At 36.7% G+C, this 25382-nt stretch overlaps 1 protein-coding gene and 1 long non-coding RNA gene across 3 annotated transcripts in view; one reads left to right on the top strand and one right to left on the bottom strand.

The window, feature by feature from the left end:
• LOC5579159 (homeotic protein ultrabithorax) overlaps positions 1-25382 on the bottom strand; it is a 611952-nt gene that overhangs the window by 286969 nt on the left and 299601 nt on the right. The window contains exon 3 of one of the 2 annotated variants that reach the window (XR_002498764.1): positions 12222-12242. The exons of the other annotated variant lie outside the window; for it this stretch is intronic. The gene's annotated coding sequence lies outside the window, so the exon portion shown is untranslated. The remainder of the gene's footprint in view (positions 1-12221; positions 12243-25382) is intronic. 2 annotated transcript variants of the gene reach the window in all.
• LOC110674247 lies at positions 786-1385 on the top strand. Its single transcript, XR_002498765.1, has 2 exons — positions 786-887; positions 953-1385. It is a non-coding gene; the product is annotated as an uncharacterized LOC110674247 (long non-coding RNA).

The following is a 25382-nucleotide window of genomic DNA, read 5'->3' as shown; positions in this document are numbered from 1 at the left end:
TCATCCCGGCAGCTTCCGATAAATAATCATCTTGATTGGAAGCCAACGCTCGACAGCGTCCATCACCCGAGAGAAAGAGCGTCCTCCAGCACCACTGATATGAAAATATAAAAGATGTGTCCTGTGATAGCCATCGGCCGAAGCTCATCGTAAGAAGCCAAGAAAAACTGTTTCGTTTCTTTGTTTTCCCGCTGGCTTATGTGTTGGGTTCACCCATATCTCCACTCCAATGATGGTGTAACATTCTTCCCATCTACTCCTATCCTCCCGAAAGCCACCCTCAACCACCGAGACGATGTCACATGTCGATGAAGCCCAAGAGACTTCCACAGTAAGTGTGGGCTCATCTCGATAGAAGAAAGAGTAACTCACTGTTTTCTCTGTCCCAGTTGCTGTTCAAGTTGCCGTTTTTGTATGCTTCATCCCTCTCAGTGGCCTTTTCCAATATAGAATGAGTTCGTAATGATTTTTACTACTTGCTTATTGCCCATTAACTTTTGTCTGTTTTGATTTTCTGTACATAAATTTACCACTTTATGAGGATCTCGGCTTGCCATGCCAAGTAGCGCTTTTGTATGACTTTTATCGCTGGATGCATAGTAGGCCACATAGTGTTTTATCTTCGAAACGGAAGCAAAATAACTTCCCAGACGGTTTTTTATTGTTGGCAACGCTGCCCAGTTTTTGAATTGAACTGCATTTCAACGTATTTTGACTTTTCAACAAGCCATATATTGATCTATTGATGGAACTGTATCTCTCATTGCCAAACCCAATTAAGGAGAGTAATAAATATTTCACGCCTATCAGAAGTTTGGCAAAATAAAACTCCGATCGCCCTTTCTTCTCATGTTCATCCGAAAAAAGAGGCAAACGCCGTGTCGACCGTAAGTAATTCATAAATCATAAACCCTCGATTGTTTCGATTTTTCACCTAATAATTTCCCTCCAGAGCTACGATTTTTTCTCTTGTTCGTCCCAGAACACAGGAAGATAACAGGAGAAAGTGGTGTTTTTAGTTTGAGACTTGGTTTCTTGCGTTAGACATTGTTAAAGGTACACAATTCTGGCTTGTTTTGAGTAATAAATCAAAATTATCTTTTGTCGTCGGTCGATAGCTTGGTGTGAGAATAAGAAGAGCCTCAAAGCGAGAGAGAGAGAATGGATCCTTCGGAAGAATCGGAGGCCTGTCGGTTGCGTAATGCCTTTGGCTTGTCGTCAGACGAGGTGAAAGTTTGTTATGTAACCACCACACAGAGAAGTAGGCCGAGATTCCAGGTGGGATAAGAATTGTCAGCAAGACTCTTGAGCTAGTATGGTTTATGACTTGTTTTAGTTTCAGTTATTATTTTTGCATAAAACTCATGATTTTGAATGAATTTCAACTCTTGCGTCATTCGATTATCAAAATCCTTAGATGCCACTTGAACAGCAGTTGCCCAATGACGATACATAAAAAGCAACCTACAAGCATTGCTTGGTCGAATCATAGTTATCAAACGACAATACCTCGATTACCGTCGCACCAATGGAAACTTGATGTTTCAAGTGAACAGTTATGCTTTAATTTAACTCGATGACATCCCTTCGTACAGAACTCAAAATTAGATCGTCTGGCGTGAGTTTTCGTTTTAATCCAAGGACATTTGCTTCTTCTAGATGATATTTTGTGTCCAGGGAAGTCAAGGAAATTTCCTTTACGAAGCTTTCTAAATTTTCCGGGAATAATTATGAACATTTTCCGTACTGTTGACTAAGAAAGTAATTTTACTTCTTTTGAATACAGTGAAACCTCCATGAGTCAATATTGAAGGGACCATCGACTCATGGAAATATCGAGTCATGGTACAGCAATCCTTTGGAAAGCTACTTCTAGGGACCATCATAGCAACCATGCAATTTTATTTTTAGTATGGTTCCATGAGTCGATATCGAGTCATGGAACATCGACTCATGGAGGTATTACTGTATAATCCGTAAGCATTTTTCATATGAAATATAAAGTGCTTTGTAGCAACGAAGTTTCAAATGCCGATTCTTCTTAGGTTAAATGTGTTTAATCATATAAATTCATCAATTGTTAGTTAACAAAAATTTAATATAATTAGTATAATTCAACATATTTGACCTGAAAGAGAAGCCTTTTGAAACTTCGTTGCTACAGAGAGCTTTATATTCCACATGAAAAAAGCTCACAATTTGTGAAGATATCTGCGATTTTTTATTATCTCTTCGGTGGCCGTCCATAAACCACGTGATCAATTATGGATGGAGAGGTGTGTAGTATGGCCGAAAATTACGATCCAAACAAGTTTTTTTTTTGTATGGACAACTGTAATTTTTTTTCGAAATTTTTGCTTACAATTTAGAAAAAGAAAATTCCATAATATTCATCCCAAGCCCAACATCCGGTGAATAAGATTTTTAGCAAATCAAAAGAAAACAAGTTTATATAATGGTGGTGTGCATCATTTATTTACAATGTCCTCTTGTTTTGCCATATTTCCCATGTGTAATTGACTGAATGATGGGTATTTGAAAAGCTATTACTATGAGTATCATTGATGCGTTTGTCCCATATGCCTAATTGTTTTAAAAGCTTTCTGCTATGAAGTGCAAAACTTAACTAGGAATATCACAGGGGGAGATCCCCGAGAATCGGACACTTAAGGCACTAAAATTATAATTTAAAAAATATTGGTTTTATGTTTTTTGTAACCCATGTATAATAAATATTATCATTTTTGTAAAATCAATTCAGTTCAAGTCAGAACTTGCTCAAGTAATATGTAAATTTCATTAGAAAAAAACGTGGGTAAAATCCAAAACATGTTCAAAATTGACTACAGTCAACTCTCTACTACTCGATTTTGAACTGATTATCGTCTATGGGAGATATCGAGTCAAAGAATACACTTATTTTTTGACGAAATACATTGGATAAATCATTTTAGCTTATAATGTTGTAAAATTTCAACATATTGAAACATGACATGAAAATATTGGGATAAAATGATGAACTTGAAGTTGAAGAAATATCAACATACATTTAAGAGTCAAAGTACGCTATATTTAAATGATTATAAAATGGAGCCAAAATTCAAATTTTCAAGCTCAAAATTGGGTAAGGGAAAGTTGATTGTATGGTTCTCAGCACTTGTAAACGTTTTCTTTTGTATAGTATGGACATTTTTTTGAAATGCTGTATCCAAAATAGTCTGTGGTATTGATGGAGATGTTTTTGACATGTTTTTAAAAAGCTGATTTATTGATTCTATTTTTTGTGGTCTACTGTACTTCTTAGATTTTTTCGAAGACTTTTTCTTGACCGAAACAGAAACAAAGGCACCATCAATGAATATTACAACTTCTGTGACTTTCTCCCAAGTCGAGTACGAGGTGGAGCTGAAGGAATAGGCTGAGTTCTCGGAGGAAATCAAGAGGTCCGTACTGAACCATATGAAAAGGTTCGGATTGGGCCAACACACAGTTTTTGATTTTCAATCTCGGTGAACACAAACAGCGTATAGAAATATTAAAACAATACGGACAGATGATAGCTTAGGCTTGGGGGATTCAATTATAAAATATCACTGAAAGATTGGAGAATTATTGTCACTTACAGAAGCTTGGAAATAATGCTAACCAATAGCACGCTAGAGTATTTCAAAACAACACACTGATATAAAAATCAAACAAATAAACTGAAAGGCGTCAAATTTATTGTGTTAGATCCAATCCAGGTAGTTGGTAGAAAAACGGCACACAAGATCTTTACAGTAGTGACAGTATTGATAAATGCTTGATGGTCCGAATTAGACCAGCTTCCTCTATGAATTTTGATATTACGTGTTGTGGATATTGATTGGCCACTCATAAACGGTGGCTTCCAATACCAAACCAAAACTTGAAAAGCTTCGATTTCTGTAAATTTATACACCATCGAATGTTTTTATCCGATGAATAATATTTAATAGCCAATTTAATGTACTTGTTAGTTAAAAAGAAGAATTTGACTTTTCCAGTCTGCAAGTTAAGAATCAAGGGTCGATTCTTTAACTTCAGCATCATAAACGTGTATAGCCCATACTCCGGAATCACTGATGATGACAAGGACGTACTTCACGAAGCTCGAATGCGATTACGATCGCTGTCCAAGTCACGACGTCAAGATCATCATAGGAGATTTGGACGCTCAGGTTGGCCAGGAGGAGGAGATTAGACCGACGATCAGAAAGCGCTCACCGACTGACGAACGAAAACGGCCTACGACTGATAGATTTCGCTGCCTCCAAGAGTGAAGTATACGCCAACTTCTTTATTTTAACGAATCGTAAGTTGGTATGTTCAGCAAAGTTGTAGCAAATGATCATAGAAACAACTTTGCCAAACAAACTTTTCTCAATTTTGCTTAAGGGCCGAGATGATGACTTCCAACTCGATGATCTTGCTTAGGAATAGATTAAACACTGGTAGAGGAAAAGACGATGAATTTCTTGCAGAAGCTTCCAAGTTAATCGAAAACAACTGAAAAACGAGGTAGCCATTACTTTTGTGAGTTGAACTTGTATGAATATTCAATAAGTATGGATTTTTCTCATATCGTCTATTAGTAAAATCGATTTTAAACGAGATAGTAAAATATAATCTTCTCCAAATTTTGCTCACAGGTATTTGAAAGACTGCAAAATCATTTGGTGGAAAGATATATTTTTTGAGGTGCTCATAGTTGAGATACAAGGCATACAAAATAGTTAATTTTGAGATGAAAAACTCAAATAATATGAAAACCATAAGAAATACAACTTTGGTATGTTCAGCAATGTTGTAGAAAATGTTAAGCATAAAAACTTTATAGAACATAGTAGGCCAATAAAGCTAAAAAATAAAACACTTAAGAGCAAAAATTTAAAAGTAAAATATTTTATTATCTCAGCTCTTAAGCAAAACCGAGAAAAAGTTTGTTCGGCAAAGTAGTTTCTATGATCATTTGCTACAACTTTGCTGAACATACCAACTTACGACTCGTTAAAATAATAAAGTTGGCGTATAGGTCACTCTTACGATCACCGTAAAACAATTTTTGATCCATACATTTTGTAGTACTGAAAATTCTGAACATATTCTCAGAAGAAACTATGGCTCTAAAATCAATAAATCTTAACGAAAACCTCATGTCCGCCTAAATTAGCTTCATGAACCAGTGTGCAGCAGGAGCTTCTCATACCATTAGGAATCGCGGGATGTTCATGAGGGACCGGAAGATGCTGGCAAACGTCGGCGCCCACAGCCGATCATTTTGGACATTGTGCGACTGTTGCAAGACAAAGAGTTTCTTATCAGAAAACAAGACCTGCGAACCGCGAAAGTATCAGTTCAGCACTGTCCTTTTTCGTTGTAGCCTGCGTTTTATGTATGGTTTATATTCTGAGTCCTTCATCAGGATGGTGGGAGCATTCCCGATCGACACATCCAGGTCAGCAGCGGTCTTCCGAATCGAGCGGTTCATTTTTCAGGGAATCCGCTCCTTTGCCACCTTGATGGCAGCTCGCGTTCTCGCCGAACGCGGCCACCCGAATCTTACACGGTCCTTGGCCGAGCCCGTATCTCGGTCCCGCCGGATGGTGGTATAAAAAAATCCGCTTCACCCTATGGGATTTCAAATGCCGGAATATGTCACTGGGTCGCTCACCTCTCGCAAACAATTTTACTACGACGTCGCGGTACTCTTTCATCGTGCGCGGTGAACAATCAACAAATGACAAGCAGTCGACATCATACGTGACGGTTATCCTATATACGAAGCAAAAGCTGACCCCAATACCAATACACAGAATGCACATGGCGCGCACCTGAATAACGATAACATTGAACAGCCTGCATGTATGGCTGAATTCACTTTTAGATCGTGAAACAAATGTTTGATGTAATGATTAAATTCAAGTTTTGTCAAAAATAATGGCATAAAACACAAATCGATGGCAATTAACTCAAATCAGTGGGTAATCAGGACTACAAGAATATAAAAAAGTAGAGAGAAATCTTCAACTGCGTAACCTAATAAGTTCATGAATATTGGTATCCAGCTTTTAACCCTCTAAAACCCAAATTTTTTAGGTATCTAAAATCGTTCTAAACTCGTTCTGGGCAATGATTTATTTTTGTTCGCAAATCCATGAATTTTTTGATTTTTGATTTATATAATTTTTATTTTTGAACATCCCTATCCTTTTTCATTTATTCTTGAAGCCTCTTCTAGTTTCTGATTTTTGGCAATGATAAAAATTCAAGCTTTTACAGTACTTTAAAAAATATTCAATTTAAATTTTTTTTCTGGGATTTTTTTTATTTTCCGTGTAATTAAGGTTTGAAATTATTTTAATACCACCAAGCTCTTCTTCTGTCATAGGTTGATCGTAGACAAATATCAAAGGTAAGATTTTTTACATTCTTCGTCAAATGAACCCCAGGCATTTGTAGGTTATATAAGAATACAATTTTCGTAAATACAAAAAAGTTTCAAAAGTCATAAAAAACTTTTCTTATATGCGTGTTATGAGTCAAGGTTTACACCAAAAATAAAATCATTTTGATTTTTGAGCTACGAAAAAATACACAAAATTCCAAAGTGTACACCGTTTTAAGGCGGGGATTGAGTTTAGAGGGTTAAAGAGCGCTAATAGCTGCCGTAAGTAGGCTCGCTTTATGGTAGGGATCGGTCTTTTTGACGTTTGGCATGGGTCGTATTATAATGAGTATGAAAACAATCATTGTACTTGACTGATTCCTAAATTCTTTACCCAGTTGGAATCTAAACACAATTGATAGTCATCACATCTACTTGAAGTCATTTTATAATATCAATTACCGTGGAAGAACCATATTCTAAACGGCTTAAAAAAAATCAGATTCTTATGAATTCAAAAATTAAGGATTTTAACTGTTGCGAGAATAGATTGTCTTGCCATTTCACTTCTTTAATATCTAAATAAACGTCAATAATGAAAATCGAGAGTGATATAATGAAGCGATATTCAAACGAGCAGTGATCGAGAAACTACTGTATAATGCCTCATGTTTGAACTCTCAGTTAACAAATTTGAATATAAAAATGATAAATGTTCAGAATATGGGACATCCTTTTTTTTTAATTTCTTTATTAGTATCATTCCAAACATTACATTCATTTCTTATATCTAGGTGTTCTGTGTTATTAGACAACACTATCATCCTAATTTGGTAAAACAAATTTAAGATTTAATTAACATTTTGTTAACAACATATTACATTTCATTTGCCGTAGCAGTTCAGATTTTTTACAGGTGAGTTGATTTCACCTGCCTATAAGAGAAAAAAGAAAAAAAAAACGCTTCGAATATACTTAACCTAACTTAACCTTAACATATAACGCATTAATCGTGGCAATAGAAGATTGTAACGATTTTTGCCTGAAATTATTTATTATTTTATTTGACATTTGTTTCAATGTTTCAACATTGGATATTCTATGTAACTCATTGGTACTATACCAGGGAGGAAGTCTCAGAATCATTTTCAAAATTTTATTTTGAATTCTCTGCAGAGCTTTCTTCCTGGTATTACAACAGCTAGTCCATATTGGTACAGCATACAACATGGCTGGCCTAAAAATTTGTTTGAATATCAAAAGCTTGTTCTTAAGACAAAGCTTTGATTTTCTATTAATAAGGGGATAGAGACATTTTACATATTTATTACATTTAGCTTGAATGCCCTCAATGTGATTTTTGAAAGTTAAATTCTTATCTAGCATGAGCCCTAGATACTTAACTTCATCTGACCAATTTATTGGAACCCCTCTCATCGTGACAACATGTCTACATGAAGGTTTCAAATAAAGAGCTTTTGGTTTATGTGGGAATATTATTAGTTGAGTTTTGGAAGCATTAGGAGAAATCTTCCATTTTTGCAAGTATGAAGAAAAAATATCCAAACTTTTTTGCAATCGACTACAGATGACACGCAGGCTTCGTCCTTTGGCGGAGAGGCCTGTGTCATCCGCAAACAAAGATTTTTGACATCCTTGAGGTAACTCAGGTAAGTCAGATGTGAAAATATTGTATAATATTGGTCCCAAAATGCTGCCTTGAGGAACACCAGCTCTTACAGGAAGTCTTTCAGATCTGGAGTTCTGATAATTAACCTGAAGTGTACGATTTGACAGATAACTTTGAATTATTCTAACAATGTATGATGGAAAGTTAAAGTTTTTTAATTTTACAATCAAACCTTCATGCCAAACACTGTCGAATGCTTTTTCTATGTCTAGAAGAGCAAGACCAGTAGAATAGCCTTCAGATTTGTCGGAACGGATCAAATTTGTTACACGTAAAAGTTGATGAGTGGTCGGATGTCCATGGCGGAATCCGAACTGTTCATTAGCAAAAATTGAATTTTAGTTGATGTGAGCCATCATTCTGTTCAAAATAGCCTTTTCAAAAAGTTTACTGATGGAGGAAAGCAAACTGATTGGACGATAGCTAGAAGCTTCTGCAGGATTTTTGTCTGGTTTTAAAATTGGAACAACCTTAGCATTTTTCCATTTGTCAGGAAAATATGCTAATTGAAAACATTTGTTAAATATATCAACTAAAAATGATAAGCTACTTTCTGGAAGTTTCTTGATGAGGATGTAGAAAATTCCATCATCGCCAGGAGCTTTCATATTTTTGAATTTTTTAATAATAGTTCTCACTTCTTCCAAATCAGTCTCCCAGGCATTTTCGAAAACGTTCTCTAGATTGAGAATATTTTCGTACTCCTGAGTAACTTCATTTTCAATTGGACTAGTAAGTCCTAAATTAAAATTGTGCGCGCTTTCAAACTGCATAGCAAGTTTTTGAGCTTTTTCGCAATTAGTTAGTAATAATTTGTTTTCCTCTTTCAATGCCGGTATTGGCTTCTGAGGTTTTTTCAAGGTTTTAGATAATTTCCAAAAGGGCTTAGAGCTAGGGTCCAATTAAGAAATTTTATTTTCAAAATTTTTGTTTCTTAATTGAGCAAAACGTTTCTTGATTTCTTTCTGCAAATCCTGCCATATAATTTTCATAGCAGGATCGCGAGTGCGTTGAAATTGCCTTCTCCTCACGTTTTTAAGACGGATCAAGAGTTTAAGATCATCGTCTATAATCACGGATTCAAATTTTACTTCACATTTTGGAATTGCAATGCTCCGGGCTTCAACAATGGAATTTGTTAAAGTTTCAAGAGCATTGTCAATATCAAGTTTAGTTTCTAAAGAAATGTTAACATCAAGATTGGAGTCAACATACGTTTCATATATATTCCAGTCGGCTCGTAAATAATTGAAAGTGGAGCTGATTGGATTGAGAATCACTTCTTGGGATATTTGAAATGTAACAGGGACATGATCAGAATCAAAATCAGCATGAGTAATCAGTTGGCTACAAAGATGACTAGAGTCGATTAAGACCAGATCAATCGTAGATGGATTTCTAGAAGAGGAAAAACATGTGGGGCTATCAGGGTATTTAATTGAGAAATATCCTGAAGAGCACTCATCAAATAAAATTCTGCCGTTGGAATTACTTTGAGAATTATTCCATGACCGATGTTTGGCATTAAAGTCACCAATGACAAAAAATTGTGACTTATTGCGAGTCAATTTACGCAAGTCAGTTTGGAGCAAATTAACTTGCTGTCCAGAGCATTGAAAAGGCAAATAGGTAGCTATGAAAGTATATTTACCAAACCGTGTTTCAACAGAAACACCTAAAGTTTCAAAAACTTTAGTTTCAAATGATGAAAACAGTTGATGTTTTATACGCCTATGAATGATGATTGCAACTCCCCCACATGCCCCATCAAGTCGATCATTACGATAAACAAAAAAGTTAGGATCTCTTTTGAGTTTAGATCCAGGTTTCAAATACGTTTCGGTAATAACTGCTATATGCACGTTATTAACCGTAAGAAAATTAAACAGCTCGTCCTCTTTACCATTCAGAGAACGAGCATTCCAATTTAATATATTTAAATTATTATTTGGATCCATTAGAAAAACGTAATCCAATAACAATTTGATTTGTAAATTTTACACCTACTTGGACTGCTTCAGTCATAGTGGTGGCTTTGAACATTGCATCAATCATTAAATTCAATTGTTCAGTTAGAAAATTAAAATCAGAGGCAGACATGTCATGTGATTTCCCATTAGAATTTCCGGTAGACGAAGAAGCGGAGTTACCTGTGGCGGTAGGGTTTTTTCCATTTGATTTGAAACAAGTAGAATGGGTACCCATGGATCGAGCAGGGGAGGAGTTCGAATTTCCTGCTACGATATCGGCTAAGGATTTACCGTGGGTAGATACATTCGAAATTGAAAGATTCGAACGGCTACCCGACGGATTAAAATTAGTTTGTGAATGAGCAAGATTATGATCTTCCTGATGGGTATGATTCATGATCAAGCGATCGTTAACTGAAAAATGAGCATTGTTCGATACTCTACCAGGCAAATTCCGGAAACGACCGTTATCGTAACGGATATTATCCTTCATCTGCTTGGCACGAGCCTCAACGACTCTCTTGCGTGAAGGGCATTCCCAAAAGTTAGCTTTATGAGGGCCCTTGCAATTGGCGCATTCAAACTTTCTGGTATCTTCTTTCACAGGACAGATGTCCTTAGCGTGAGAAGAACCTCCGCAAATCATGCATTTAGCATCCATGCGACAATTTTTTTGTACCATGACCCCACTTTTGGCACCGACGACACTGAGTGGGGTTCTGGTAATTTCCTCCAGGTTTCTGGAAATGTTCCCATGTCACACGGACATCGAACATAAGTTTTGCTTTTTCTAAAGCTTTAATATTATCTAGTTCTTTTTTGATAAAGTGAACTAAATAAAATTCTTGAGAAAGCCCTTTCCGAACAATGCCAGATTGGGTTCTCTTTTTCATAATGATTACTTGAACAGGGGAAAATCCAAGTAGATCATTTATTCCATTTTTGATCTCTTCAGGTGACTTATAGTCACTTGAGAGACCTTTCAAGACAACTTTGAACAAACGTTCAGTTTTGTCGTCATAAGTAAAAAATACAACAGCGCGACGACTGAAGTGTTAACATGTGCCAAACAAACTATAAACCCCACTTTCACCAGTTGAAGGTCATGGCCAGGGTAACTCCCGGCCACAAGCCAAAATGTACAATTTTCCCAGTGGTAATTGATATTCCCGGATATTTTCCGGTTTCTCAATTTCCCGGTTCGCATTTCACCCTGTAATATAAATTATCATCCAGCACATCGAAATTGGTATAATTCGTTAAGTGCCGATGAAGTCTTGTGGTGCTGCCTTGCGAGCTAACTCATCATCATTTCCAGCGATGAAAGAATGCACAGGTACCCATTCAAGATTTACAAAGTTGAATGAATTCAGTTCCTCAATTAGAGTTCGTCATGCGATAACAAGATTTGAACTTAAGTTGACCGAAGCAAGAGCTTTTATAGTACCCTGACATAAGAACAAAGATTTTCGCTTTAAAACGGTGCTGTATCTACCAAGTGAGTAAAACAGATCTAGCCTTAGCTGACGAGAATTAACACTAGCTTCAAACAGGGAACCATCAGTGGTAGACCTATTCATATTTTTAAAAATGTCTGGGAACTCTCCAGTCAACCGATATTTTGATTCTACATGGCAATGTGAACTTCTGGTCAAAATTTCAGTCAATTTAGAGTGAATTTAGGCGTGTTTCAAATCAATTATGTGCTTTTGGGCTATTCTCAAGCTTTTAAAAATCATAACTACCAAAAGGAATACCAAAACTTATCGGAAAGACCTCTACACAGTAGTTTATCGTATTCTATGACCTTTTTTCGAACACGATTTTATGATTTACGATTTTATGATAATGTGGGGCATCATTACTCTATAGGGATATAGCTAGTTGGTTACAAAATGGTATAATTCGTATGTTCTCCAAAAAATTCGGTGATATCAAGGTTATGAAAACTCGTAATATTTTATTTGGAATATCTCATATGCTACGGTTCTTCTTGTTTACAATTCAATCACAAAGATAAAAATTTTCAAACCTTAGAGCCGAAACGAGTTGAACCGTTCTCATTTATAGATGCTTGTCTCGCACGGAAAAAATCGTTATAAAACTTCGTTCATTTAAAATTGCAATAATGTCTGCTGAAAGCTATCACACATACCTTTTAGCGGTGCACTTGTTCCTGAAAAAAGACCAAAAAAACAAAATTAATCACAAATGTTATAACTTGTAGCTACTTGACAAATATAAATTAAATGCTCCAAACATCTGCGATGCACATTGCACTGCAGACTCATAATGCGCTCGATTTGCCGATTGCCACCCACTTGGATTCATCCACTCGACATTCTTCGATCAACTCTCCCTCCTTAGAGCAATGCCACATGCATCGAAAAACATGTCGTTTCCTGTCCCTTTAAACTTTATTACGCTGTCAATAATCAGCCACATTAGCTCCCGCCCCGACAGACAGTTCCAAATCCTCCAGCCGAAGATCATCAAATGCAGGTTTATAAACAAATAAAACGGTGGCCCGCCACGAGTTTACCGCGGTGTACCGTAAAAACGTTTAAACCGAGTTTTATAGCATTTTTATGACGGTATTTAACACTTCTGTGCCTCGTTGAGAATCCTAATCTATCTCTCTGTGCCGCTTTGAGGCGCTTCCAGCTGGCAGACAGACGTCGAGGATGGGCCAGTAAATCAATATGACGATCTCCGTAATGTCAACACTTTGCGTCGGGGTAACAAGTGGCAAAAGCTGATTTGACATTTCACAAGTGACGATCCGCCTCGGGGATCTGCGAAAACATCAGGAAGCATATCGTCCGGTCACCAGACTGTCTACCACACCCATCGATGAAATGGGTGACGAAGACAACACCCGTCCCTCAATGGGCAATTCGTATGAACAACGAGCCAGTGACCACAATTTACTGTGATTTTTATTTCATTTTTACGACTTTTTTATGGCAACTTTAGTTTTACGACTAACCAGGCTCTTAATTTTATGTGGGAACCAACTTTTCCCTCTCCCATTCACATCTTCATTTCGGGATTGGCCTGTCGGTTGCCGTGTAGACACCACAATTACTGCCACCAGCCTGTTGTGATACTGTGTGACCTTTCGATGGCGATTAGAGCAGGATTATCTGTCCATAGATCGATGAACCTGGGTTAAAGTCCGAACGATTCTGATTCTGCTGCGCTGCGATCACACAGCATTCCCTCATGAGTCCATGTGATCGATGTGATGATCAGCCTCACGCAGAAGTGGCGCTAAGGTAAGTACGTAAATCACGGAATCACCCGTAATGTTATATCTTCTCACAATTTGATTTTACGATCATCATTATCGTTTAATTTAATTATTTGTTTTGGTTGAAGCGTTATAAATTAAACAAGCAGTAAACATAAGCACTAAGCCATCCGACACTGAAGGAATCATACAAACGGCGGAAAGGAGTGCGACAGAGCAAAAGTACCACCACACACTTTTACGACTATTTTATGGCTTTTTAATTGTACCATAAAACTGAATTTTGAGTGTTGACACAAACCACGGTTCGTCACGCCAGCCGATAGCCGTATCCTCGATGTGTGCGTTCCAAAAAGCGACCACGCTGCCACACCACCATAAGGCCATGCGCGCTAAGAACGAACGAAATAAAATTACGCAAGCAAACGTTGGAAATGCCACACCGAGAGCAAGGGGCTGTTGCTGCTGCGGCCTTTGAGTGTTTGTGTTCGTCGTCACGACGACTCGTTTCATATTCACCTCTCGACGACTAGCTCTGGGCATGGTTCGTTCCAAGTGAGATGCCGGTTCCTTTTCCAGAACGGCATGTGACGCTATAGCAGTGCGGATGGTGAGAAAACCGACCATCGACGTTCTGAATCTGTACACACGCATATCAATTATGGAAAATATCCGATTCACCACGGGAACCGAAGAGACATCTGCATTTGGAAGTAGCGAAACAGCTTCCATAATGGCTTGCCGGTGATGTCACCAATACCAGAATGGGGTCGATGTTGGTTCTTGAATAATTTTATGGTTTCCAAAGTGGCAGAGAGGTAATCGAATGCTTCAGATATTGTAGAGATAATTCGTTTCTCCAATTGGCTTCCTTTGCCTGGTGGCCTTCGATATCATATAGTCGAATAGTATCACCCATTATTGATGATATTCTACAAAAATACATTAAGTTTTGATACACAGTGAAAAGTAAGCGCATTGATTTGTCTTTATTATAATTGAATAAATCTCTTTGAGGAAGTCATGTAAAGGGGTGATGTCATGATTGCATTACCAGACAAGTATTTTCCACACTACAGTTAACTCTTCATACATCGTAATTGAAGGGACCATCGAGTAGGGGAGGTATCGAGTTATAAAGCACAACATAAGTGCAAATGTGACCATAGAGATAGCCATGCAAACTAGCTACAAGTACAACTATGGTTCTCTAACTCGATATCGAGATACGAAGTATCGAGTAAGGAAGAGTTGACTGTATGAAAAGGTGAATAAATCGATACTTTTCAAACGGACCCATCAAATATTGAGAGGATCTCTTTGTCTATTTTCTCTTTAATCATAACTGAGCCACATTAATCTCATCTGTTGCGTGTTTATGAAACGCTAGTCAAGGACATTGTCTTTCGATTTATAGTGAAAAACTACCTAAAAGCTTTAGTGTTGCACTGTTATAATCGAAAACGAATCTCTCATTGTTATACAGGCCCTTTTGAAAAGCCACGCGAGGTTTAGTTAAGAAAATTATAGAAAACAGATAAAAATGACGCGGCCTTCGTAAATAACGTAAACACGTATCGTAGCCATTTTGACAGAACACCTTTGAGCAAGATATAGACTAGAAATAATGCCATCTCTTTTTACCTGTGTACAATCTGTCAAAATGACCTGAATGTTGTCAAATTTATTGAAGGCCTATTTTTGGTGTAATAAAGAATAGGGTTAAGAACTTTTATGCCTCCATTTGGCAGTAATTGTTAAGAATTGCAATAATTAGCACTTCAATACGATGCATATTGTGGCCAATTTTGATCTCAGTAGCTTTTCAGCAGCTTGCCCTAGTAAATCAGAAGTGCCAAGAATAGGATCTGTCTCCCTATCTTTTACTGTTCCAGAAATCCCTCTCAGATTTTTGTTCGGATATTTACCAAAAAAATTACCATGAAATTACCAAGCTCCCGAAGGATGTCTCCCAAAATTACTCCACGATATTTTTTAAAATTCCTGCAAGAATTACTCCAAAGTGTCTTCCACACATTTCTCGAAAAAGCTCTCAAATAAAATTGTCTAGAAATTCATTTGGTGATTTTTCCATGAATTTCCCCTGTTTTCACTAGGATTATTTTCTAATATTTTCAGACTTCTTCAAGAATGCAACCAGAAATTTCTCATATGATATTCCTATGAATTACTCCACATATTTTTCCACGGATAACTGCTGGTTTACAGTTAACTTCAATACTTGTAGCATCCATTCAAAAATGAATTCTCCAAAGTTAACTTCATTTTGATATTTATTTAAACTTTTCAAACATGCAGTACGTAAACTACTTTCGAACATGAGCTTCTACTGCATATGTATAGTAGAGAAATGTAAATTGATACAGGATTTCCTTCCTAGCCACCCTTTGTGACTTACAAATTTTTATGTTTTAGCTTGAGGATCCTCAGGTGTTTCAGTAAGACTCCTGAAATTCTGGAAGCATTCCTTAAATTCTTAGAATCTCAGTGTTGATTGACTCACACTCAAATCTCAATCAAAACGCTCTCCCGTGAGAGCGAACTCATTAGAGATCTGCTTCGCAAATCTCACGCTTGACATTCTGATGCAACATCACACAATCAACTCAAACCGTATATAATGAATCAGTCGTAAAACCCGTCAAAAACTCGTAAAACCCGAATGTTATTGTTTACGTTAGAAAGGATAACTAAAGTTTAACTAGACTAACAAGAAATTATTGTCGTTTGTGAGTAAACCGTGGAAATGACAATGAGTCAAAAAGGTGAGCCATGATTTTTTGACTGCTGACTTACGTGATTGACAACTAACGCATGAAAAATCTCAAGCGTGGGTTATGAGAAATTGAGTTTTTCACAACACTGTAATAGATCAGTTTCCATGATAGTGGGTCTGGATTCTGATACGATTTGCTGTAACTGGAAGGAATCATAGGGTTTAGTCGGAATATCTAGCAATTCAATCAAACTTTTTTTTTTTTTTTTTGAATATGATGTTTTATTATTCTGGTGGAAATTATTCACGTTACACTGCCAATCTCTAAGATTTCTACTTGTAATTAGAAGATTCATACAGTGATTTCATCTGGATTCCAAGTGATCATCACAACGAATTCTTAAAATTCTTAGGGAAATCCTAGAGTTTCCTATCGAAATCTTACAAATTCCCACAGGATTCTAAAAGATCCATAACAGGTATCTAAACCGAATTCTTAAAATTTCAGATCTTTTACCATACATTTGAAACTTCCTTCAGAATTCTAGAATATTTTCCATATACTAGGATTTTAAATTTTAGAACTAATCCCAGAACTACCAGAATTTCTTTTATAACTCCGAATCCCTACGGAAATCCATACGATACCCATTATTATCGCAATATTCTTCATGGCTTTTTTTTTCTTTATTATTATTATATATTATTATATCTTTATTCTAAGAACTACACAAAAAATTCAAATTTTCAAAGGAATCTGAAATCCCAGAATTCTCTTTGAAATCTTAAAAATCCTATGAAAATCTCTGAATTACTTTACAACGCATTCTAATGATTTTGTACTGAAATGTTATTATCCTATTCGATTCCCCAATAATGAGTAGCGTGAGCAACAACTCACGCATGAAGAATATCATGCGTGAGAATTCTAGATTTTTGCAACACATAACATTTTTTTTATTTACATTTTTGTGTTTCTCGAGAAGTTTTGAAGTGTATTTTTTATGGGTTCTCCTTCACTTCCCTTCAAAATTTTCGTTCAGGGATGGTACACAAATTATGTCCGGCTAAATTTCAACTCTTTTGACCCCCTCTCTACCCTTTGTCACATTTTTTGTATGAATCTTCCGAATTTTTTGTAAGGCTTGTCACACTCGGCTCAACTCCCCTTGAAGCGTGACATAATTTGTGCATGACCCCTTCAGTATTTCAACATGATTAACAAGTTCTTAGGGCACATTTAATTCAATTGCAAAATATATGTAATGTTTAGCTTTCGGTAGTTGTTAAACTTCCACTTGGCTGGTTAGCCGTAAACCACGATTCATAATTAAAAACAAGTAAAATTTGAATTTAGATTTTAAAAGAAATTTTTCGAATACTTCGGTTTTACACTTCAATTGGAATCGAAAAGCAAGAAATCTTTATGCTTCATTTTATACTCACAGTCACCGCCAAAATATGTCGATATGATAAAGATCAGTATTTATTTGTGTGTTTATTATAGCAAAAACCTTGAATTACGTGATTCATGCAGAAAAATCTGTATTCATATATTTTTATCTTCGTTTGTGAGTATTTTACGAAGTCTAATCTATTAAATAAATCAAGAAATCACTTATATTTGTTCATCTAATTCAGTGTTCCCCAACCTTTTTGGACCTGTGGCCCCCTTTGAAGTTTTTCAAACATCCAAAAAGTCAAGTATGTAATCCACAACAGATTATGTATGAGTTCTGTTATGATTCTCTGAAGTCCAATAAATTCACTAAGAATCTAACCTAGAGTCTACCAAACGTTTTTCTAAGGAGATGGATGATAAAGAGTTCCCAAAAAGGAACTCACTATAATCTAATGAAACATATTGCATGTCACGAAGTTGGAACAATTCCAGCTCCACAAACAATTTTCGCGTTTAGTATCATATACGCGTATCTGCAGTGATTGATTCCTTTTCGTTGATTTTCTCTTTGAATCGGTACACAAAATTCAATAGATCTCCATAACATTTTACGATGCAGTGTGACGAAGGATGATGATTTCTTTATATTGTATAAAAAAAGCAGTCGAATACATTCGCCCGACCATGTTTGCCAAGCTTAAAAGAAAATCGATGAAGAGAAATCGCTCACGGCAGTTACACCCTTATGATACTGAACGCAAGAATTTGTCAAATATATTCAACAAGAAGAAAACCTAGATAATTTTCAGAATCCTCACAACAGTTTTTCACATCATTTGAAAGATGTTGTTACGTATCCCCCAAGGATTTTGTCAAGAATTCTCACAAAGATAGCTTAGAAAAGCATCGCCTCTGGAAGCAGCTTTCAACATTTTCAGAAGGAGGAGCCAACTAACGGACATCAGGAAAAAAAGTTTAAAAATTTACCAAGAACTTTTGAAAAAAAATTCAAACCAAGAAGCTTTGCATACAATTTTCAAGTACTGCTACATATATTAGTCTAAAATCGCATAAAAACCCTCCTGAAAAATTCATGAAAATTCTGTCAATGGTGGGAGCAGTTAAGGATTTCAAATATCCTACCAAAAGTTTGCTAAGCTTTTTTAAGAAAGCAATAAAGGTATTTTGTTAGAGCGGGAGCCCATTCTAGGTACTTTTGATTCACTTTGGCAAAGGGATTTTTAAGAAGCTACTGAGCTTATTTTTGGAAACAATATGCGTTGTATTGGAGTGTTTCTTACTGTAATGTTTCAGACAACTTGGTCAAGAAAAAAAAAATCATGCCAAAATGAGTCTTAAAAGTGCCCAAGTAGTACATTACCCAATGCGCGTATTCAAAAACAAATGAGAATGTGGGGTAAGTGGGGCGTTTCGTCATATCTCACTAAGGAAAAGTTTTTCATGGGGGTATTCTTCTAGAAAGTTGAAGATACAATCACAAGGAATGTATTAAGTACAACAAATATTTCAATTTTCATAACCATGTGGTTCATGTAACAGTTGTCAATTCTGCGCCATTTTCAAATTTCATGATAAATTGTGACACGTTTCACGTCTTGCACTGACTCGCAAAAAATAGATGTGTTATAAATCGAATTTGCATCAGTAAGCTATAATTTTAGTATTTTTACATATTGTTAACAATAAACCGGTAGTTTGTTTTCATTTCATATGAAATTTTTGATGGTATAACCTACCCCAAAATATCTTTATACCCGGGGTAAGTTGGATCTATCAAAACAAAAACCAGAATCAATACTTTTCCTACACGTTTCAAACATTTTTCTAGAGAGTAGCACTAAGGACTGTTCATTTAAGAAAGTGGACACCTAAATACTAGCATTTTGGTGTAAAAATTCCATAAAAAACAAATAAAATTTTGTTTCAGTGTGATCTCAAGTGTTTATTTTGACAGCAGACAAAAGTTGACATAAAAAAAATATAAATTCTAAACGATGGGTCGAATTGACATGGCGACTCTCAATTTTTTTCTGCACAAATGGTGTACAGAAAAACTGCCGTTCCGAGATTTGGCTTAAATCGCGAAGTGTCCAAATTGTTTTTTTTCAACGCTGTGGCCAAAGCAGATATTCCTGACGACGTACGATACATCCCAACAGAAAAATTTGGGAAAAATGATTTGGTATGGCAAGCAATTTGCTCCTGCGGTATGAAAGTACTACATATTTCACGACGGGTTCAATCAACGGCGAAAATTACAGAACTGAATGCATTACAAAATGGCTTCTGCCCATCTACTGAAAGCATACCATGCCTCCATTGTTTTTGCCAGACTTAGCATCGGCTCACTATGCTTCAGCTACTTTGGAGATGCTCAAGAAGGAATAAGTCGAATTTGTAGAAAAATGATCGAATCCATCAAATTGCTCAGAACTACGCCTCATTGAAACATATTGGGCAATAATCAAACGGCATCTTAAGAAGGATGGAAGAGAAGCAAGCTCCATCGATTTTTTCAAGAAAATTTTCGGTCAGCAGTTCAAAAAGCAGTTCGAAAAGTTCCGAAAAAAGTTGTGCAGAATTTTATGGGAGGTATCAAAAGAAAAGTAAGAGCATTCTCCAGCAATGCTAAATAAATGTTCAAATTTATGTGAATTTGACCGAAATTACGTTGATTTCCATGTATTCTAGGTAAACTCATGAATTTGTTCGAAAATAAACAGTTTACTGTTAAAAACACGTGTCCACTTTCTTAAATGAACAGTCCTTAGAACATTCAAACAAATGATTTTTATAAAAAAGAAGGATCCCAAATTACGTAATTGCATAAGAGGGAGAAGAAATATGTAATTCTTCTATATATTTTTTATTTTTGAAATACGAGATCAAAATTGCATCATGAGAACGATATTTTTTTTATTTAAATTGAATTCTATTGATTATTTCTACCAAATCTAGTAGTTACGGAAAACAATTCCACCCCATTAGGTGGCTTTCTGGCATGCATATAAATAACAGAACATGTTTACTATTTCAACAATTTTAAAAAATTTACGTGTTATTTTTAATGAATAACCTTTGAATGATATATTTTGAACATTTTTTATTCCTTTTTACGTCATTAGTGAGGAATTTTCAGTTAATATTAAGTGCGATGTGGCCAGCGTTACACTGTCTTACATTCCTAAGGCGTGGCGAAAGGTTCGAGTTGTTTTTATTCCTAAAGCTGGCAAAAGGGATAAAACAACTCCCAAAGCCTTTAGACCCATAAGCCTTTCGTCTGTTTTGCTAAGGACAATGGAAAAAATAATTGATGATTTCATCAAGTCAACAAGCTTAATAGAAATGCCTCTTTGCAAATATCAATTTGCGTATCAAACGGGTAAATCTACTATTACAGCACTACAGACGCTAGTGAGTAAGATCGAAAAATCACTTGAAGCCAAAGAAATAGCCGTGGTTGCATTTCTCGACATCGAAGGAGCATTCGATAATGCATCCTACAGCTCCATGAGATCAGCAATGGAAACAAGGGGCTTGGATAAAAGCATTATTGAATGGGTAATGGCTATGCTCAGAGATCGGGAGATATCCGCTGATCTGGGAGGTGCGCAACTATCTATAAGATCTAAGAAGGGATGTCCTCAGGGAGGAGTATTATCGCCCTTACTTTGGTCGTTAGTAGTAGACGAACTCCTTAAAAATCTAAAGGATCAAGGTTTTGAGGTTATTGGATACGCAGATGATGTGGCCATTGTGATTCGTGGAAAATATGATGACACAATCTCCAATCGGTTGCAATCTACGTTAAACAGTACTCTCAAATGGTGCAGAAGTGAGGGCTTAAATGTAAACCCTTCGAAAACAGTTATTGTTCCTTTTACAAGGAGGAAAAAGGTGAACCTCAAACAGCCTTTTTTGGATGGAATTCGAATTCAGTTCTCGGAAGAAGTAAAACACCTTGGTGTAACTCTGGACAAGAAATTGAACTGGAATTCTCATCTAAATAAGATCATAACTAAGGGTACAAATGCCCTGTGGGTCTGCAATAAAGCCTTGGGGAAAACCTGGGGCCTACGCCCAAACATGGTACATTGGATTTATTCAGCAATAGTGCGACCTAAAATTACTTACGCTTCACTGGTGTGGTGGCCTAAAACAAATGAGGTAACCACTCAAAAGAAGTTAGCTAAGTTACAAAGGCTTGCGTGTATATCTATGACTGGGGCAATGAAAAGCACACCATCAGTTGCTTTGGATGCCCTTCTCAATTTACTACCTTTGCATCAATTTGTTAAACTGCAAGCTGCAAAAAATGCCTTGCAATTTATCCGTTACAATAAAATACTAGATGGTGATCTGATGGGACACTTGAAGATCATCAAGGAATTCAACTTGAACTCAGATATAAAAACAGTAGAAGATTGGATGATAACGAAGACAAACTATGATGTGCCATTCAAAGTGGTTAAACCAAACCGCAATACGTGGGAATCTGGTGGGCCAAGTTTACGTCCAGGGTCTGTTGTATTTTACACCGATGGGTCAAAGATGGGCGAAAATACCGGGGCTGGAGTTTTTGGTCTCGGTATTAGTAAGTCTATAGCTATGGGATGCAGCCCCACTGTATTTCAGGCTGAAATTCAAGCAATTTTAGAATGCACAAATGTTTGTCTCAAAAGGAATTAATTACAGGTTTGCTAAGATCTGTATTTTCTCGGACAGTCAAGCAGCATTAAATGCGCTAAAGGCATTTACATGTCAATCGAAGTTAGTGTGGGAATGTATTCTCTCTTTGAAGCAATTGGCCAGTAGAAACGAAGTAACGTTGTACTGGGTTCCCGGCCATTGTGGTATTGAAGGGAATGAAAACGCCGACAATCTAGCAAGACAGGGTGCAGCTTCGAGCTTCGTCGGCCCTGAACCTTTTTGTGGAGTTCCTGAGAGTACTCTTAGGATGAAACTAAGAACTTGGGAAATGTCCATGGTAGAAACTAATTTGAATGCCACGGATACAGCCAAGCAAGCGAAAAGATTTATTAGACCCAGTCTGTCAAAAGCCCGGGCCATATTAAATCTTAATAAAAAGAATACCAGGGTAATAACCGGTCTGATGACTGGTCACTGCCCGAGCAGGTATTACCTTTACAAGATTGGAAAAATCCAATTCTCAGAATGTCGATTTTGTTTGAACGAAAACGAAACCGCTGAACACTTGCTTTGCAGCTGTGGAGCATTGTTCAATCAAAGGCTGTCAATATTTGGAAAAGGGTTATTGGAGCCCTCCGAAGTTTGGCAATGCAATCCAAACAGGGTAATAAACTTTATAAAACGAGTTGAGCCTAGTTGGGATAACGTGCTCCATCAACCATTGTCCACCACATCTCAATTGTGAGAGGATATTTGATGAGCACAAAATTAAATATGGGTCATACCACAATATTCCTAATTATTGGACGCAGTGGGTAAAAGGCTCTACAGACAAGGAAAAAAAAAAGTGCGATGTGACATACTATTAAACAAAGGTTTTCTTCCTAAAGCGTTACGTATTTTATAGTGGACCCCTTATGTACATCAAAAATGTACTCAAAATTAAAAATCTATGATTCATCAATCCTATTATTGTAATGGTTGGCTTACTGATGTGGATTGACGCATGACACTGGATGTGTCCCACTTGCCCCATTGAAAGAGGTAACTGCGTCTAATGGCTCATTCTAAAACTTTCTGCTAAGGTTTTTACAATTTCGAAATTATTCGATCAGTTCCATGCATCTAAAAACTCTCCAGATACAGTTATATTGGCAGTAATTAATTTGTTTTTAAAAGCAGAACTGATTAAAAAAATACTGATATTTCCTATAAGATCAGTTGAATATAATTATGCCATAAAACAGCACAACCGAACAGATCTTGACCATTAATACCCTAAAACTATCACAGATTACTTTAAAACGTCTCTCAAAAATCTTGAATAGCAAAAAACAACATAAATGGACGAAAAACCGGATTTAGTACTATACCATTCAATTCCGCTAGAGTTTGTATCCCTTGACAGATACGCGTATTTCGACCTAAATGTAAGGCCGTCTTCAATGTCATGTACTAGACTCGATCCGACCAAAAAATCGGTTTCCACTAAGCAGCTCGATGATTTATTATCAAAAAACAAAATTTTTCTAATTTATATTGAAGAAATGTGTGAATTCTACCAAAACAGCATGATAAAGTCTTATGACTACCCAGACAACTAGAATGTACGTATAACCAAATCACCATGTGCAAAATTTCACGTATAAGATGTCGCGAAAAGGTTTTATACGTACAAAAGTGGAGGCGATAAACGTGCATATTTTATATGATGAAACATAACATGCAATGTGAGTGTGTTGATTTTCTTGCGAATTAGTATGTACTCTTATGCGATTTAATTTATAATAACAAAATTAATTTGACAGCTGCTACGGATTGATCCGACTTACTTTGTACAACTATACGGACGAAATGAAATTTGCATATAAACTCATAAAATAGCGTTTTGTACGAGGAAACTCATCGATCAAACGATTTCATCCACCGTGTAGTGCGGGAGTGTTGCAATTTGTACAAATAAACGACTTGGTTCGTATCCTGCTTTGCGACTTCTGGTTGTCTGGGTAGATATTGCTTACGTTTTTGATCGTTTTCTTCTGTATACATAAAGTTACAAATACTGATTATTCATACTCCAAACAGCACGAACGATGAAAATACAACATTCAACTGACAAAATGTCGTTTAGATAAAGTGAAATTCTAAACCGTCAGCTTATTGTTTATCAGCGACCACACCACTTTGCTGCTTCTATTATAATTTCTCCAAAAAGCCCAAAAGCCTGCCATGGAATCACAAAACGGTAGGCCTAGCCGGTAAGCCTAAATGGCGGAACAAACGGCTTCGGCGGCGTGCCTCTGGTGTGTGGCTTCTTTTTGTTCACATTTAATTTATCTAATCGTTTGAATTACCTCATTTTGAAAAGTGAGAATCCATTTTCGAAACCCCGAAATGGCTACGAGCTGTGAAATTCTGAATCTATAATGTATGAACCCCTTTGCCATGCTTGCTTCTTATCCTGTTTGGCCATGGCCTAGACCTGGAGTAGCGCTACCCAAAGACAGCAGGTTCTCTCCGGCCATTGAGCAAAGGCTCGGAAAGAACGACATAATTTAAATTGATTTGAATAACAAATACCGGTGGTATTTTTTGGAAGAAGCTGGCTCTTGTTGGTTGATACTTTTTTCGGGGTTATGACGGTATGCACAAGATAACTACCTCCGAGCGCGCAGAGTGAGAGCGAATTTATGCTAATTTACAACCTTGTTTATTATACGTGGCAAAGAGGCAGCGCGTTAAGTCGGGTTGAATTATTCCAGACACAGAAATGATGAAAAATGCGTACCCAGAACGGTGGATTTCTACCGTTCACTTGAGTGATAGTTTATGTGAAGAGTGTAAATTGTTGCGATTTCATAAATTTGCTGCTTCCTTGGTTAGATTTTGGTTTTGGCGACCGAGGGATTAAACTCGCATTGACTCAAATTAATCTGACGATTCCAAAACCGTTCCCATCACGATTGAATCCCAATTCCGAGACCAGCATAAATAATCAGCGGAGGACGTGAACCGAAATCTAACAATGCCATTAGATTTAGTTGAAGTAATTATTTGTGCAATTTTGTGTGAGAATTCTTTTGTGGAAAATGATTTATAGGACCCTCGGCTGAGATCGTTGGGATGAGCCGGAACGTGAAGGGTCCATCTAGGGATGTTTGAAGAAGAAAGTTCGAAGAAACACCGAAAGAAATGGTACCCCCTTTGTTTCGCTTCCCGAGCACAGATAGAAGCTGAAAACAGGGAAATGTAA

This window comes from Aedes aegypti, chromosome 1 (genome assembly GCF_002204515.2).
Source record: "Aedes aegypti strain LVP_AGWG chromosome 1, AaegL5.0 Primary Assembly, whole genome shotgun sequence".
NCBI lineage: Eukaryota > Metazoa > Arthropoda > Insecta > Diptera > Culicidae > Aedes > Aedes aegypti.
This window is presented reverse-complemented; position numbering and strand designations above follow the sequence as displayed.